The sequence below is a fragment of the Hippocampus bargibanti genome, linkage group LG05 (genome assembly GCF_051943395.1).
Source record: "Hippocampus bargibanti isolate YZ-2025 linkage group LG05, ASM5194339v1, whole genome shotgun sequence".
Classification (NCBI taxonomy): Eukaryota; Metazoa; Chordata; class Actinopteri; order Syngnathiformes; family Syngnathidae; genus Hippocampus; species Hippocampus bargibanti.
In genome coordinates, this window is record NC_142738.1 from 22,157,742 (window position 1) to 22,173,110 (window position 15,369).

Genomic DNA, 15,369 nt, shown 5'->3' on the forward strand with positions numbered 1-15,369 from the left:
CCTACTAAAACCAAAGCGGTGGTGGAATGGCCGATCCCAAAGACGCGGAAACAGCTTCAGCGATTTTTGGGGTTTGCCAACTTCTACCGCCGTTTCATACGCGGGTATAGTCAGAAGGCACTCCCCCTCACTAACCTCACGTCCACCAAGATTCCCTTCAGGTGGACGCCCGATGCTGAGGGGGCATTCAATCGCCTCCGTCTAGCCTTCACCAATCCCCCTGTTCTGCGTCATCCCGACCCGGATCTCCCGTTCACGGTCGAGGTTGACGCATCCGAGTCCGGAGTAGGGGCCGTCCTTTCCCAGCGCTCTCCCACAGACCAGAAGCTACGCCCATGCGCCTTCTTCTCCCGCCGGCTCAGCCCCGCTGAGGCCAACTACGACGTCGGCAACCGGGAACTGCTGGCGGTCGTCCTGGCCCTGCAGGAATGGAGACACTGGCTTGAGGGAGCGAAACACCCCTTCACCGTCTTCACTGACCATAAGAACCTGGCGGCCATCCGGTCGGCCAAGAGACTGAACTCCCGTCAGGCCCGATGGTCACTCTTCCTCACCCGTTTTAACTTTTCTCTCACCTACTGCCCAGGGTCACAGAACACCAAGCCCGATGCCCTATCCCGCATCCATGAGCCGGCAGAAAAGGAGGAGACCACCACCAACATTCTGCCGGCCCAGCGCATAGTGGGTGCCCTGAGGTGGGAGGTTGAGAGAAAAGTCCAGCAAGCCCAGGGGACGACCCCCATCCCCAGGGGCTGTCCGAAGGATCGCCTGTTCGTCCCCCCCACTCTTCGCACGGAGGTGCTCGTCTGGGGGCACACCTCCAGGATTGCCTGTCACCCGGGGGTCAACAGGACGATCCAACTCATCGCCCAACGATTCTGGTGGCCGGGGTTCCGGAGGGACATCACCCTCTTCGTGAAGGCCTGCCCGACCTGTGCCTGTGGGAAAGCCTCCCATCAGCCCCCGGCAGGACTCCTCCGGCCGCTACCGGTACCGTCTAGACCCTGGTCCCACATCTCCGTCGACTTCGTGACAGGCCTCCCCCCCTCCCGTGGCAAGACGGTCGTCCTTACTGTTGTGGACCGATTCTCCAAGTCGGCCCACTTCGTCCCGTTAACCAGGTTGCCGTCCGCCATCGAGACGGCTCAACTCCTGGTTAACCACGTCGTCCGTCTCCACGGGATTCCGACGGACATCGTGTCGGATCGGGGACCGCAGTTCGTGTCCAAGGTATGGAAACGTTTCTGTCGGTCCCTAGGGGCATCGGCGAGCCTGTCGTCTGGATACCATCCCCAGACCAACGGACAGACGGAGAGGAAGAACCAGGACCTGGAGGCGGCCCTCCGGTGCGTGTGCCTCCACAACCCGGCGTCGTGGGCCCTGCACCTACCCTGGGTGGAGTACGCCCACAACTCCCTGGTCTCCGCAGCCACAGGTCGGTCCCCATTTATGTCCGCCTGTGGCTATCAGCCGCCCTTGTTTCCCACTCAGGAGGGCCAGGTGGAGGTCCCGTCTATTGAACATCACCTCAGACGGGCCCACCGAGTCTGGAAGGAGACCAGGGACGCCCTGACACGCACCGCATCCCGGAACCAGCGGGTGGCGGACCGTCACCGGAGACAGGCACCCAACTACCAGGTCGGGCAGGAGGTGTGGCTGTCGACGAGGGACCTTAGGCTGGCAGGGTCTTCAGCCAAGCTGGGCCCACGCTTCACGGGTCCCTTCCCCATCGAGGCCATCCTCAGCCCTGTCTCGGTGAGGCTCCGGCTGCCACCCACCATGAGGATCCACCCCGTTTTTCATGTTTCCCTCCTCAAGCCAGTGGAGACCAGCCCCTTAGCCCCCACGCCCGCCCCCCCACCTCCCCCCCGGATATTGGACGACGGACCAGTCTACACCGTGCGGGAGATACTGGACTCCAGGCGCAGGGGCAGAGGAGTGCAGTACCTGGTCGACTGGGAGGGCTATGGACCTGAGGAACGTCAATGGGTCCCACGTTCCTGGATCCTCGACCCATCCCTCACCCGGGCCTTCCATGCGGCTCACCCATCCAAACCTGGGGGGCCGCCGAGAGGCGTCCCTTGAGGGGGGGGCACTGTCACATCTCGCTGCCATCCGGGGCGCGCCCCGCCCCTCCTGTCACCTCCTCCGACATTCTTGGGAGACGGCCCCTCCAATCATCATTCACCTGGGTTCCCACAGCTGATTGTCATTCACTGATTGTGCCTTCTGCCTATATCTGTCTGCCGCTCACTACCGTCTTCTGTCGGAGTATTTTTGGACATTGCCTTTTCCACTTCCGTGTTGCCAGGTCTGCTGTCTTTTAGTTATCTTCCTCCACTCTTCCCTGTTTGTTATTTTTTCATGCGTGCCTCAGTAAAGACTTTTGTATCAGAGTATCTGTCTCGCCGTGTATTTTGGATCCGCACTCCCCGCTGTCCTTTCGTCACTCGAGCCCAGCCCTCGAGCCTCGAGTGACGTGACACATGGCAGGCAAATTGACCACTCCAAATTGTCCCTAGGTGTGAGTGACTGTTGTATGTCTTTGTGTGCCCTGCGATTGGCTGGCAACCAATTCAGGGTGTCCCCCGCCTCGTGCCCGAAGACAGCTGAGATAGGCTCCAGCACCCCCCGCGACCCTAATGAGGAATAAGCGGTACGGAAAATGAGATGAGATGAGATGAGATGAGATTGAGATTATTATTATTATTATTATTATTATTATTATTATTATTATTATTATTATTATTATTATTATTATTATTATTATTACTATTACTTCACTCAGTTTCCGAATCGCCACATCCTACTAGGTCGCTGGAGTTGCGCAAGCTTATACCAGTTGTGTTCTGGGAATAGCTGGGCGACACTTTGAACCAGTTGCAAGCCAATCACAGAATAATGATAATCATCATAATAATGATTTTGATTATGATGCTTACTGTGTTATCATTATTTATTTTTTTTTATCAAAAACAAAAACACGTGGTGGTCACATGGATTTGTTTAAGTATATCAGTATATGGTCTGTAAAGATTGTCATCAGTTAAATGTGTGCGTTAACTTATTTCAAGTCCAAATTCCGCCCTCCTTTTTTACGTCCGATGGCTTTACGTATTTCCACTGGGTGCTAGTTAAATCTATTGTACTTTGAAATGTCGACCAGAAGTCTTATAAATCCACTTCCGGAATGGCTTGACAGCTATCTCGGGGATTCGGTTGTTATCGGCTGTTGGCGGCTTTTGGCGTGTTCATCAAACTTTCAGCGCCGCTCGACGTATCAATGTAAGTTTTGCTCGGTTGTGTTCCGTTTTATGGGTTGCTGTGTTTCACAAATATGAAGTACAGTACGGTGCGGTTATGTTCGTGACTCGCTCATCGCTCGGTGATGCAACAAGTGGTGCACCTGCCGATTTAAACTTGGTAAAAACTTGAAATTAGCTGCGGTTGCACGTCTCGCTGAAGAGTAGTTTTAATAAGTAGACTTTGGCGTAGCATGTATGAATTAAGGCACAACCACAACACGTGTAACCTTGTGCTATTTTTTTCTTGATGTAAAATAAATTCAAATGTAAGTAGGGTTGTTAACATCGAATTTGACAATATAAATAAGCATAAGCAAAATAGTTTTACTATGTTTATTGAAAATAGCAATATAAACATTTTGACGCAACGTTGACTGTTGTGGATATCTTTTGGCTGCATCTGTACCAAATGTTGTGTCCCGTAGGTAAACGTGATACTGCTGCAAGCCAATGACATACATTATTCTATTGCCATTCAGTGATAAAATTAAGCATGGACAAAGCGGTAGCACGGAGGAAAGTGGCGACCTTGTCTGCGTCGCAGTTATGTGGCTCGGAGTTTGAATTTTAGTTGATACTCCAACTTGGTCTCCACGTTGCCAAAGCATGCATTTTCTACTCAATCGTCCAAGTGTCTCACCCTCGATTCTGATGAAGTCAAAGTGCTGTGGTTGGTTCTTCAGTTCTCTTTAACTTGTATTCCCTTCAACATACCTATTCTATTTCCAATATGTTATTAGTACACTGCCAAGACAAACCGCATCTCGATATGTCGTGTGCACTCAAATTTAGAACAGGAAATTAATTTGTTTCCATCATAAAACAGTGGTCCCGCAGTTCCTGTATTTACCTCTTTCATGATTATTTCACATTTCTCCTCAACTATTGACCCTTCTATATCATTGTTGTGAATGGTTCAAAGTATAGATTCATCTCATTATTGGATTGGTCAAATGAACTATTAACTGTAATATTAAAAAGTGTTATATGAATTATGATACATATTTACAATGCTGCCATGCTGTTTTTGGTTTGTATTGCACTAGTTGTTTCCCCTACCTTTGGAACAAATTGATATAACTGACATGTATATTGAGATTGTTGGTTGGTTTGTTAATAACCATTAATTCTTCAACCTGCAGACGTTCTATTCACCTGAGCATGTGTTGGTTATTGTTGACTAGATTCACTGGCTACTCTGTTACATACATTCTTAGCCACGAGTGGACTCATTTGAGTTTTCAGTTGCAAATCCTTGCTTGAGGAACTCAAGTGGGATCTTACATTTTCAGTGAGGTAATACAGAGTTCCAAGGAACCTTAAAAAGCACAATTGTCTTGCAAAAGAGGCACAGTACAGTACATGTATATTTTGGCATGAGTCTTACAGTATGTGTGTTTTCTGATTCTGATTCAGACTTAAGACCAGTTTTTCCCTTTGAAATTTACTAAACTATTCTCATAACGTTTCAACGCACACTCACACACAGATGAATTGTACACTCACTGTTGGAGCATTTAATAGAATGTTTGGGTGCAAATTAGACTTGATATTGTGAAGCTTCACTTTTGTGTTGTGCTTGCAATCATTTGTCGGTCCTCAACAATTATCTTTTATGTTTTGTTATTCCCTCCCCTTTTCTCCCTCTCCTTGTCTTCACATGCCACCCACAATCACCACGCTTGTCTGCCCCTCTCTTCTCAACTCTGCCATTTGGGAATGGTGTTGGAGCAATCATGTGGCTTTTTGTCTGAAAACAGTTGCTTATGTTTGCTATTGGATGATTTCTTTGAAAGAGCATCGGTCGCATAGGCAACGGGGAATGGCGGCACCACTTCACTTAGCTCTGAAACTACCCCCCCCCCCCCTTCCGCACTGCTGTAAGCATGTCTGTGTCTGTCTCTCCCCTCTCCCACAGGCAGTGGTGGATCAGGTAGCACGCAAACTGTCAGTCGCAGGCTTGTCTCACTCTTCCTTCCCTTCTCCATTTTCTCCATTCAGACATTCACAGGGACAGACTGCAAGAGGTGAGTGATGAAAATGACCACATTGTGTCCATTACTCTAAAACATTGTTACTGGGAAGAAAGTTCAGGGTTGTGTTATTTTATTTATTTATTCTCTTCATTTTCATTCAATTGTGTATGTATCCTGTACATTGAGGTTGCATTATGGAATTGATTAAGAGAAAAAAACGCATTGGTGTCGTGTTCATAAACGGATAATGCCGTTTAAAAATGTAAAACAAATATGCAAATTATGATGACAACCATTTTTATCCCGAGGGTGTGGAGGTGTTAAATTTAGAAATGTACCTAGTTTTTTTGTTTGGGACAAATTCATTTGTTATGCTAAGGCACTTGAACTTCATCTGATTGAAGTAAAAAACCATTAAGAGATGTCTGTGATAATACTTTTTTGCGGTCTCTGTCCTTCATATTGGCATCCATAAATTCTGTGTTAGTAATTGAGAATATGCAGATCGATTTTTATCTTTGCATGGTAACCAACCTCAAGCAGTACACTCTGTTGTCCCCTTCTTGGGTCCAACCAACCAGGTGGTTCCATCTGTATTGGGTTTCTATGGAAACGCTAGACGCACACTACCTTCCCCTCCCTCAATGAGCACTCTAACCGATGACCCAAAGGACCTTCTGCTATTCACATACTCAGCTGTGTTTAGGAACACTCCTCCCTTTCATCAAAGGCATATATTGATAAGAGAGTTTTTTTACTGTCAGAAGTCAAACATTTCTGTGCAAATAATGTAGCGTGTCATATAGGGCTGGACATTGTTTGATTTTAGATTCTGATTCCGCTTGAATGAATTCATCAGTTTCACAGTTCATCAAACTCGATTATTCTAAATTTAAAATTTGGTAAGATAACCAGTTTTTTCGGCATGAATTAGTTTGAACTTTTTTTTTAATGGTATTAACATTTTACATTTCGTCTGAATTTCTCAAAGGGTTGCTCTTATCCAGTATGTCAGATATATACACCTGAAATTTTCACATGAGGGTATTATTTTTGAGAACATCAAGAAAATACAGTAATGTAACAGGGACTTAATGCATGCTGCTGAGCAAAACATACAACAAATACAAAAGTACATTTATTGGATTGGGATGCGTGAAAAATGTGTCCAAACATTCGATGGAAAAAGTTTGCTTGATGTGTGTATGAATAGGTAATGTATGCAAAGATAAATATTAGCTGTCCGACAATGTTTGGCACAATTTATCCGAAATAAATGTGTGTGATTTAAAAAAAAAAACTCCCACTGTCTCAAATTGGAGAGACAAAATGTGACCATTTAAGGTGAGTCAGGAGGTCTGGCGAAGTTACCTAGCATTAGATGTTAGTTTTTCATAAAATTACATCACCTGATCATCGTGGGGGGAGTTGTGTCTCTGATGAACATAGGAGCTAGATTTTCTTGGTCTTGATGGCACTTGCTGGCACATAGATGCACATAGATGCTATACATAAGATCCTTTGTGATGACTACTATAAATGGACCCTTGCCCAAATGCATGTCACCGGGACTCCCATCTTGTGATGAGGCTCATTGGCATGTGCTTTGTGGCCAGGCATGCACCCACTGAGCCCGACTGCACTGCTTGAAAAAAACAAAAAAACAATGTAGGACCCTTTTCCCGACTTCTGGAAGGGGTCAATGGGGTTGGGTATCCGGTGAACCGTGCAGCGGCCGAAAGCGGGACCCTTGGCAGTGATTGGGAGGAATTGCCCTATCAATGAACATCTCAATGGTGTACCGTGACTGCGTTTATTTGTTCTTCCCAATTGTCCATTGCAAAGGCCATGCTCAAACATAATGTTTATATGTGCACGAGGCATTGGGACACCCAAGACTGCAGTTCAATGATAAACTTTGCCATCTCATCATCAGATTTACTACACTCGCTTCAAGAGAAACATTACCTGTGTTGGTAATCTCATTCAAATCACTTGATTAGAGTAATTGTCTGAGAAGTTGGTGCTATAAAATAATAAGGGTACCCAAATGTTTGTATAGGCCTGTTTCATAACGTTGTTTTTTTCAAAAATAATGAATAGCAATTCAAACCCAGTCTGATTTTCATTTGTTACATTTTGGTTAATTATTAAAATTTTAGTATTCATTCATACTTTCGGCACATTCAAGTTCCTGCTTTTTTTCCTTTCATCAACAATGGGGTCAAACAATTTTGTCCATGTGTGCAGGTAACATCTTTCCAAAATAATCCTTATTTAGATTTTATAATATATATAATCCACATTTCCAGGCAGTGTCATGATATAACATTCACTTCATTAACAATTACCCAATTAGCATGCGAATGTGGGTTATCGAGGCAGAGCCTGTTTTCCTTTGGCTGATGTAACTGGGGAAAACCAGTAGCAATTGCAATTCTAACATTTTATGTGTGATATATAGCCACGACATTTGACAAAGCAGCACAAACCTCACAAATGGCCATTGTCGGAGCACTGATCAGTAATCTAGCATAACTGCTGAAACTAATTGAAAAAGCTGAAAACTAATTGAAAACTGAAAAAGCTTGATGGGACTATTTGAAATTCAACTGGTCTTTTTACTTGTCGTTGTGGTGCATCTGTTTTGCATATGTTCGCTGCTTTAAAATGTAGGATCTAATCTTGTCTGATTAGAAAATCATATTTTGCACTCTTGCCATCAGGTCTGTGCATGTGGGGATACGAGAGGAAGAAGTGACTTATTTTTATCCCCTATTTGTACCTAATGGATGATTCAAGCTACAAGGTTTTTCAAACTGGAACACAACTATTTAAGCTTGGCTTTGATCCGGAAAACCACTGAGGGAAAAGCCTGACGTGTCAGTGAAAGCTTTTAAATGCTGTTGTTCCTGTAGGTGTTTGGATATTTCTTTTCCTCAGATGCCCAGTGGCAGCCATTTTATAAACATTGTTTGGAGGAAATGGACAGACCACTGATCTGTTGATGGACCACAAATTGAATGACCCTTTTGACTTGACAAATTGCAATACCTCAAAGTCAAACTGATGGACTAAAGTGTGTAGGGTGAGGTAAATGGACACCGAGTGAAAATGCCTGGTGGTCTTTGGATTGATCTGTGTGGGTCTTATGAAGTTTGTGCTCACCTCTGTCCCCTGACCTGTTACCACCTGACAGCTCCCATGCCACCAACTTACATTTCCTTTTTGGCTTTTGTTTTTGTTAAGAACTTTGTGAAACGACCCAGCCAATATTTGAGTCAGTTTGCTATTTCATTGTACTTAAGTTCAGTACAGTAATTGAACAACCCAACCTCCTGCTACTCCTACCGGTTGATGTTTATTTCTCTTTCGGTTATCTTTCTTTTGTTTGATGAAAATACAGTCCAATCTTCTTTCTTCCTGGTCAGTGTTTTCACTTCTAATAAATCAGGCACAAATTCAATTAGATTGTGAACCCCTCTTAGCTAAAAGTAATTGAAGATGATGAATTGGACTACGATACAACAATGAAGAATATGAGCAGTTATTTACCCATATATTCTTTCATCCTCCGTGATGATAATGGTGATGATGAAAATTGTGGTTATTAAACATTACTTTGAGGAAGCCTCTCAGAAACTCAACACAGCATTATTTGGAAGGCACACCTATTTTTAGCAGTTGTAAAATTGGTCTGAACACATTGAGAGAAGAAAAACTGGAAAAATGGTGATGAAGGGAATGCCAAAGTCATTAGCCTGCCCTATATATATATATATATATATATATATATATATATATATATATATATATATATATATATATATATATATATATATATATATATATATATATATATACAGTAAAGTCTCGATATATCGATATCGGATATATCGATAGTCCCGGTTATATCGATACTATTTCTATGCACGCACGGAGAAAATTACATGCAAACAGGGTCGGATATATCGATAGTCCCGGTTATATCGATATTTTTTCGGACTCCCTTGAATATCGATATAACGAGACTTTACTGTATGGATATATATATATATATATGTAACGGAGTTGTGCGCTTAGATTATTAAGTGATGAAGGAAGTGACGCAACGGCGCACAGTGTGGCACTATGTCCCGCCCATAGTTTCCAGAACAATCTCGAGGAGATTCAGGGTGAGTCGCAATTTTCTGTTGGTCTTGATTAACGCGCATTTTCATGACAATATCTTATTTTGTTTCCCCTTTTGTACTGTCTAGTGTTATCTAATTAGTTCCCTTATTCATTTCGAGTCCAGATTACTTTTTGTGTCATTATTTACTTCACGTTTTGTCGAGTGGAACTTTGGAGCACATGTGCTTTTCTATTGCGCAGTTAATCACAAGACGAAACCCATGCGACTTCACCCATCCCTTCTGCCATACTGTGTTGCAGGTAATAATTGTTTCATTTTGTTTTTATTGAACAATATTTAGTATCTTGTGTCGTGTTTCATTTGCCCGTGAGTGTCCGTGGCGGGTTGAACTGTGCGCCAGCCATTACAAGCGCACCGCGTTTTCTGCCGAGTCTCCGCCCATGATGCGTTCAGGGACATCTTGTAAATAACAGTGAACTTGTGTTGTATCCTCTTTTTCTGTAAATAACCACTATACGATCACACGTTAATTCTGTTTTGTTATCCACAATGTTTTGCATTTGAGAACAATCTCGAGGAGATTCAGGTTAATCACAAGACGAAACCCATGCGACTTCACCCATCCCTTCTGCCATACTGTGTTGCAGAAATAAAAGAAATAAAAAGACACATCCACGCGTCTCGTCTTCATTAAGACGGCAGCATCGTGGAGATGAAGACAGTCACTGTTGTGACACCCGTCACATATATATATATATATATATATATATATATATATATATATATATATATATATATATATATATATATATATGTGACGGCAAGCAGACCACGGCAAGCAGACCACGGATGTTAAGACCCGAAAACTCCTCACCATGCACGGAGGGTTCCATCCCAAGTCCAGCACCCTGAGACTGTACACAAGCCGTAAGGAAGGAGGCCGGGGACTAGTGAGTGTGAGAGCCACTGTCCAGGATGAAACATCCAAGCTCCATGAATACATCAAAGAGAAGGCTCCAACGGATGATGTACTCAGAGAATGTCTCAGTCAATGGGGAACAGAGGATGAGGTGCTGGAAGAGGGACAATCATGGGAGGAAAAGCCCCTACACGGGATGTACCACCGAACCATAGCAGAAGTGGCTGATCTCAAGAAGTCCTATCAGTGGCTAGAAAGGGCTGGCCTAAAGGACAGCACAGAGGCACTCATCCTGGCTGCCCAAGAGCAGGCCCTGAACACCAGAGCCATAGAGGCAGGGATATACCACACCAGACAAGACCCAAGGTGTAGGTTGTGCAAAGAGGCACCTGAGACAATCCAACACGTAACAGCAGGGTGTAAGATGCTGGCAGGGAAAGCCTACATGGAGCGCCATAACCAGGTGGCTGGCATAGTCTACCGAAACATCTGTGCGGAGTATGGACTGGAAACCCCAAGGTCAAAATGGGAAACACCTCCCAAGGTGGTGGAGAATGACCGAGCAAAAATCCTGTGGGACTTCCAGATACAGACTGACAAGATGGTAATGGCCAACCAACCAGATATCGTGGTCATAGATAAAGGGGAAAGGAAAGCCGTTGTCGTGGATGTAGCGGTCCCGAGTGATGGGAACATCAGAAAGAAGGAACATGAGAAAATCGAGAAATACCAAGGGCTCAGAGAGGAGCTGGAGAGAGCCTGGAAGGTAAAGGTGACAGTCGTGCCTGTGGTGGTCGGAGCACTCGGGGCAGTGACCCCCAAACTCGACGAGTGGTTGCAACAGATCCCGGGAACAACATCGGATATCTCGGTCCAGAAAAGCGCAGTGCTGGGAACAGCACGGATACTGCGCAGAACCCTCAAGCTTCCTGGCCTCTGGTAGAGGACCCGAGCTGAAATGGGGACAGACACCACCCATGGTGGGTGAGACGAGGATTTTTTTTTTTATATATATATATATATATATATAAATCGCGACACTTCAATTTAATTTCATTTCAACGAGTCACTGTCACCTCACCAGTGACATGATTACGACGGAAGTGCATCGCTATTTCTTGTGCTCCAAAAGTTTGCTTTGCACGAGTCGATTGTTAGACGCGAGTGTGCCATTTTATTCGCCCCGACCGCCTTCCTTTGTCACGTTTTATTCCGCGTCCTTGGAATCATCGGACTCGCGCCTTTTGTTGTCATAAAATCTCCAGCACCTACGGGAATCGAAGTGAATGCAGATGACATCGAGGAGCTTGTTGCTGACCATAATGAGGTCATCAACACAGGGAATTTGATTTGCCTTCAAGAGGACAAGCAGAAGCAGGCCATTCAACAGTTGATGTGCAGGCTTTTATTGAACAGTTCCATTCAGAAAAGGCTATAAGAATCATCAACATGATGAATGATAATGTGATGCCTCAGTTTCGTAAGACCTTACAAGTCAGAAAGCAACAGGTGTCAATTAAGAGCCATCAATGACCATCACAAATGTAAATAAAGTGACTTTATTATACAGTGCAGTGTATTTCTTTCATTACAATACAATAGCACATTTATTATACATAGGATAAGGTGTATATATATATATATATATATATATATATATATATATATATATATATATATATATATATATATATATATATATACAGTAAAGTCTCGTTATATCGATATTCAAGGGAGTCCGAAAAAATATCGATATAACCGGGACTATCGATATATCCGACCCTGTTTGCATGTAATTTTCTCCGTGCGTGCATAGAAATAGTATCGATATAACCGGGACTATCGATATATCCGATATCGATATAACGAGACTTTACTGTATATATATATATATATATATATATATATATATATATATATTCCATTTTCATTGTGGAATGCGCTGAATTTAAACCCGCCCCCCTATAATTGCCCTCTTCAACGCAAGTAATCATGAGACAAGGAATAACTACACAGGCAAAGCAATAGTCATGGCTCAACTATAATTAGACGGTCATACTACCGTGCTGTGGCAAAGTATTTGCCTCTTTCCTAATATCTGATTTTTTTTTTGCATATTTATCATACACACATTATTCGGTTTGTCAATTTTAATATCACACGGAGACAACCCAAGAAAATCTAAAATTTAGTGTCTAAATGGCCAATTTATTTATGGCACATAAAACCTAAAATAAAATAGAAATTTATCAGAGGTTTCACCATGGACGATTGGGAAAAAGGCACGGCCTATTTCGACCTTTATGCTATTCATTCATGGTGCATAATGGCCAACAAAGACCAAATCAGCATGCATTCCCTTCCCTTCTGCCTCCAACTACTCTGAACCTTTTTAACCCCTGGCAAATCTAACCAGTTTGTTGCCATTATAGGTTTGTTCTCAGGTCAGAATACAGTACAATAATAATAATAATAATAATGATAATAATAACATGATAATAATAATATAATAATAATAATAATAATAATAATAATTATTATTATTATTATTATTATTATTATTATTACCTATTGCATGTTTGCAGGTATTGTGTTGAAATTATTGTAATGAATAATGCAAAATCAAGAATGGAATGTTACGTAAGCTAAATGTTTTTAAGGGTTGCTCATTGTCTGTTTTGTTTTTATTTTCTGTTGAATGAAGAGGGGCAGGCAAGTGGGAGCAAGGAAAGGTGTGTTGCAAGAATCTTTGAGTCACACAGGAAATGAGGGATGGTGTGTGTGAGGAGGGTGGACTAAGGAAGGCACAGCAGTAGGAGGTGCCCAAAGGAATCCCTGTAAGGTGTCATGAAACTGTGAGGCTAAGGACCGCCAATCCTCTCCGTAACCCTCAGCAGCCCTGTTGTGTTTCTCTCGTCGGCTCTCCAAACCATTGACTCAGGATTTTAGGAGACGACCAAAAATGTCCTTGAAATAAATCTATGGAGATTTTCTGATTGACAGACAAATCACACTCTTAAGATTTAGAACCTGTCCGCAGTTAAATGTGCTTCCTTCAAAATATCACCCTTCGGTGGAACTTCAACTTTTTCTCACTTAGGACTTTAGTAAAGTAATTCCTCAGGAGACCTTTACTCTTGACTGTTCTTTAAGTGATTTTTCTGATAGTACAACTTAGACGTGAAAAAAGCGTTGCTTGACAAATATAGCCCTCAGAAGTGAAAAAAATTCCCCATGGGGCCAGCCTGACTAAAAAGTGTTGGTGTGCACGTGTGTGTGCGTGTGTGTGTGTGTCCCCGTGTGTGTCCGTCTGTGTCCGTCTATGTCTGCGTTGGGGTATTTGTATTATGTAACTTACTGCAATTTATCATATGCAAACATTTTAAATAATAGAAGAGATTCATAGAAGGTTCATATTTATCTGTTTGCAACAATGGTGCAAAATTAAACCCTGAAGCAGGGTTTGATTTGCCTTATATTTGAAAAAACTTCACTTCAACACTTTGCATCTGATTTAAAAAGGAAGTTTTGGAAAATTTTGCAATAAAAAATAAATAAAGAAATTGTCTCCAGGAAACATTTGTCCTCAGTTTACACAAAGCAGCACATTTTAATACCCTTGCAAGAGCACGCATGTACACACACAATATCCAGCCAGGTTTCTGATTCTGATTCAGACTTAAGACCAATGTTTTTTCCTATAGATACAGTAAAGTCTCGTTATATCGATATCGGATATATCGATAGTCCCGGTTATATCGATACTATTTCTATGCACGCACGGAGAAAATTACATGCAAACAGGGTCGGATATATCGATAGTCCCGGTTATATCGATATTTTTTCGGACTCCCTTGAATATCGATATAACGAGACTTTACTGTATATAGAAATATACTAAACTATTCTGATAACGTTTCAACACACGCACACATATACAATGAAACGGAATGCTGATTTTATGTAATAATCAACTCATCTCTGTTTTTTGATTAATTGTTGAATCATATTTATATTCAATTCCATCCCTGTATACCAGGGGCCACTGTCCTGCATGTTTTCCATGTTTCCCTGTTGCAAAACACCTGATTCAAACAATCAGATAATCAGCAAGCTCCACGGAACCCTGATATTGAACCTGTTCTTTTAAATCAGGTGTGTTGCAAAAGAGCTAGACACCATGCAAGAAAGTGGACCTTCAAGGCCCGAGTTTGACACCTGTGCATACAAACGTTGGCCATTATTTGAAATTGACAGTGCAGAAAATGCATAAACATATTTTGGTTCAGTGACTGTTTTGTCTGGAACCTGTCAGAGCAAGAAAAATTGTTGAATACGTTTCTTAGTTTGTTTTTTTTGAGTGGGGGGGGGGGTTGCCGCACCCATACACAGTTATAGAAATGGGGAGAGGATGTTACATCCACACAGGCTAGTCTCACATTGGCTCCAGGGTTCACTAGTTCAATAGAAGTTAGTCGTTGTTTTTTTTGTGTGTGTGATTAACATAGAAAGACTGTAATCGACATGCCAATCCCGTACCTTTTTCCCAGGAATCATCCAATCACGATCAATGACCAATCACAATCGGTGGCCAATTGTTTGGAGCGCCACTTGCAAGCAATAATATCATGAGTTAATTACAGTGAAATGCTTTTCTAAGTCATAACTGCCTTCAATAGTGTCCTTGACAGTTTTGAAAGGCGCTTATAAATTAAATTTATTATTATTATTATTATTATTATTATTATTATTATTATTATTATCAAAAGGAAACTGCAGTGATACTTCAGCTTGCAAACTTTTTAATCATATATATATATTATATATATACAGTGATACATCTGCTTATGACCTTAATTGGTTCCCAGAAAGTGTGTGTAAGGTGAAAAGTTCATCTTCTAAACATTTATTTCCCATGAGAAATCATTAAAATGAGAATAATCCGTTTCCAGGTCCCCATAAAACATAATTTTTGACAAAATAAACCTTAATACTACACAAAATATACATTATTTTGTGTATAATAAATGTGAT

At 42.4% G+C, this 15,369-nt stretch overlaps 1 long non-coding RNA gene across 1 annotated transcript; it reads left to right on the top strand.

The window, feature by feature from the left end:
- The first annotated feature begins 3,178 nt into the window (after positions 1–3,178).
- On the top strand, positions 3,179–9,061 carry LOC148898227 (uncharacterized). The gene is made up of 3 exons (XR_016115064.1): positions 3,179–3,285; positions 5,224–5,332; positions 8,008–9,061. It is a non-coding gene; the product is annotated as an uncharacterized LOC148898227 (long non-coding RNA).
- The last annotated feature ends 6,308 nt before the right edge of the window (positions 9,062–15,369 follow it).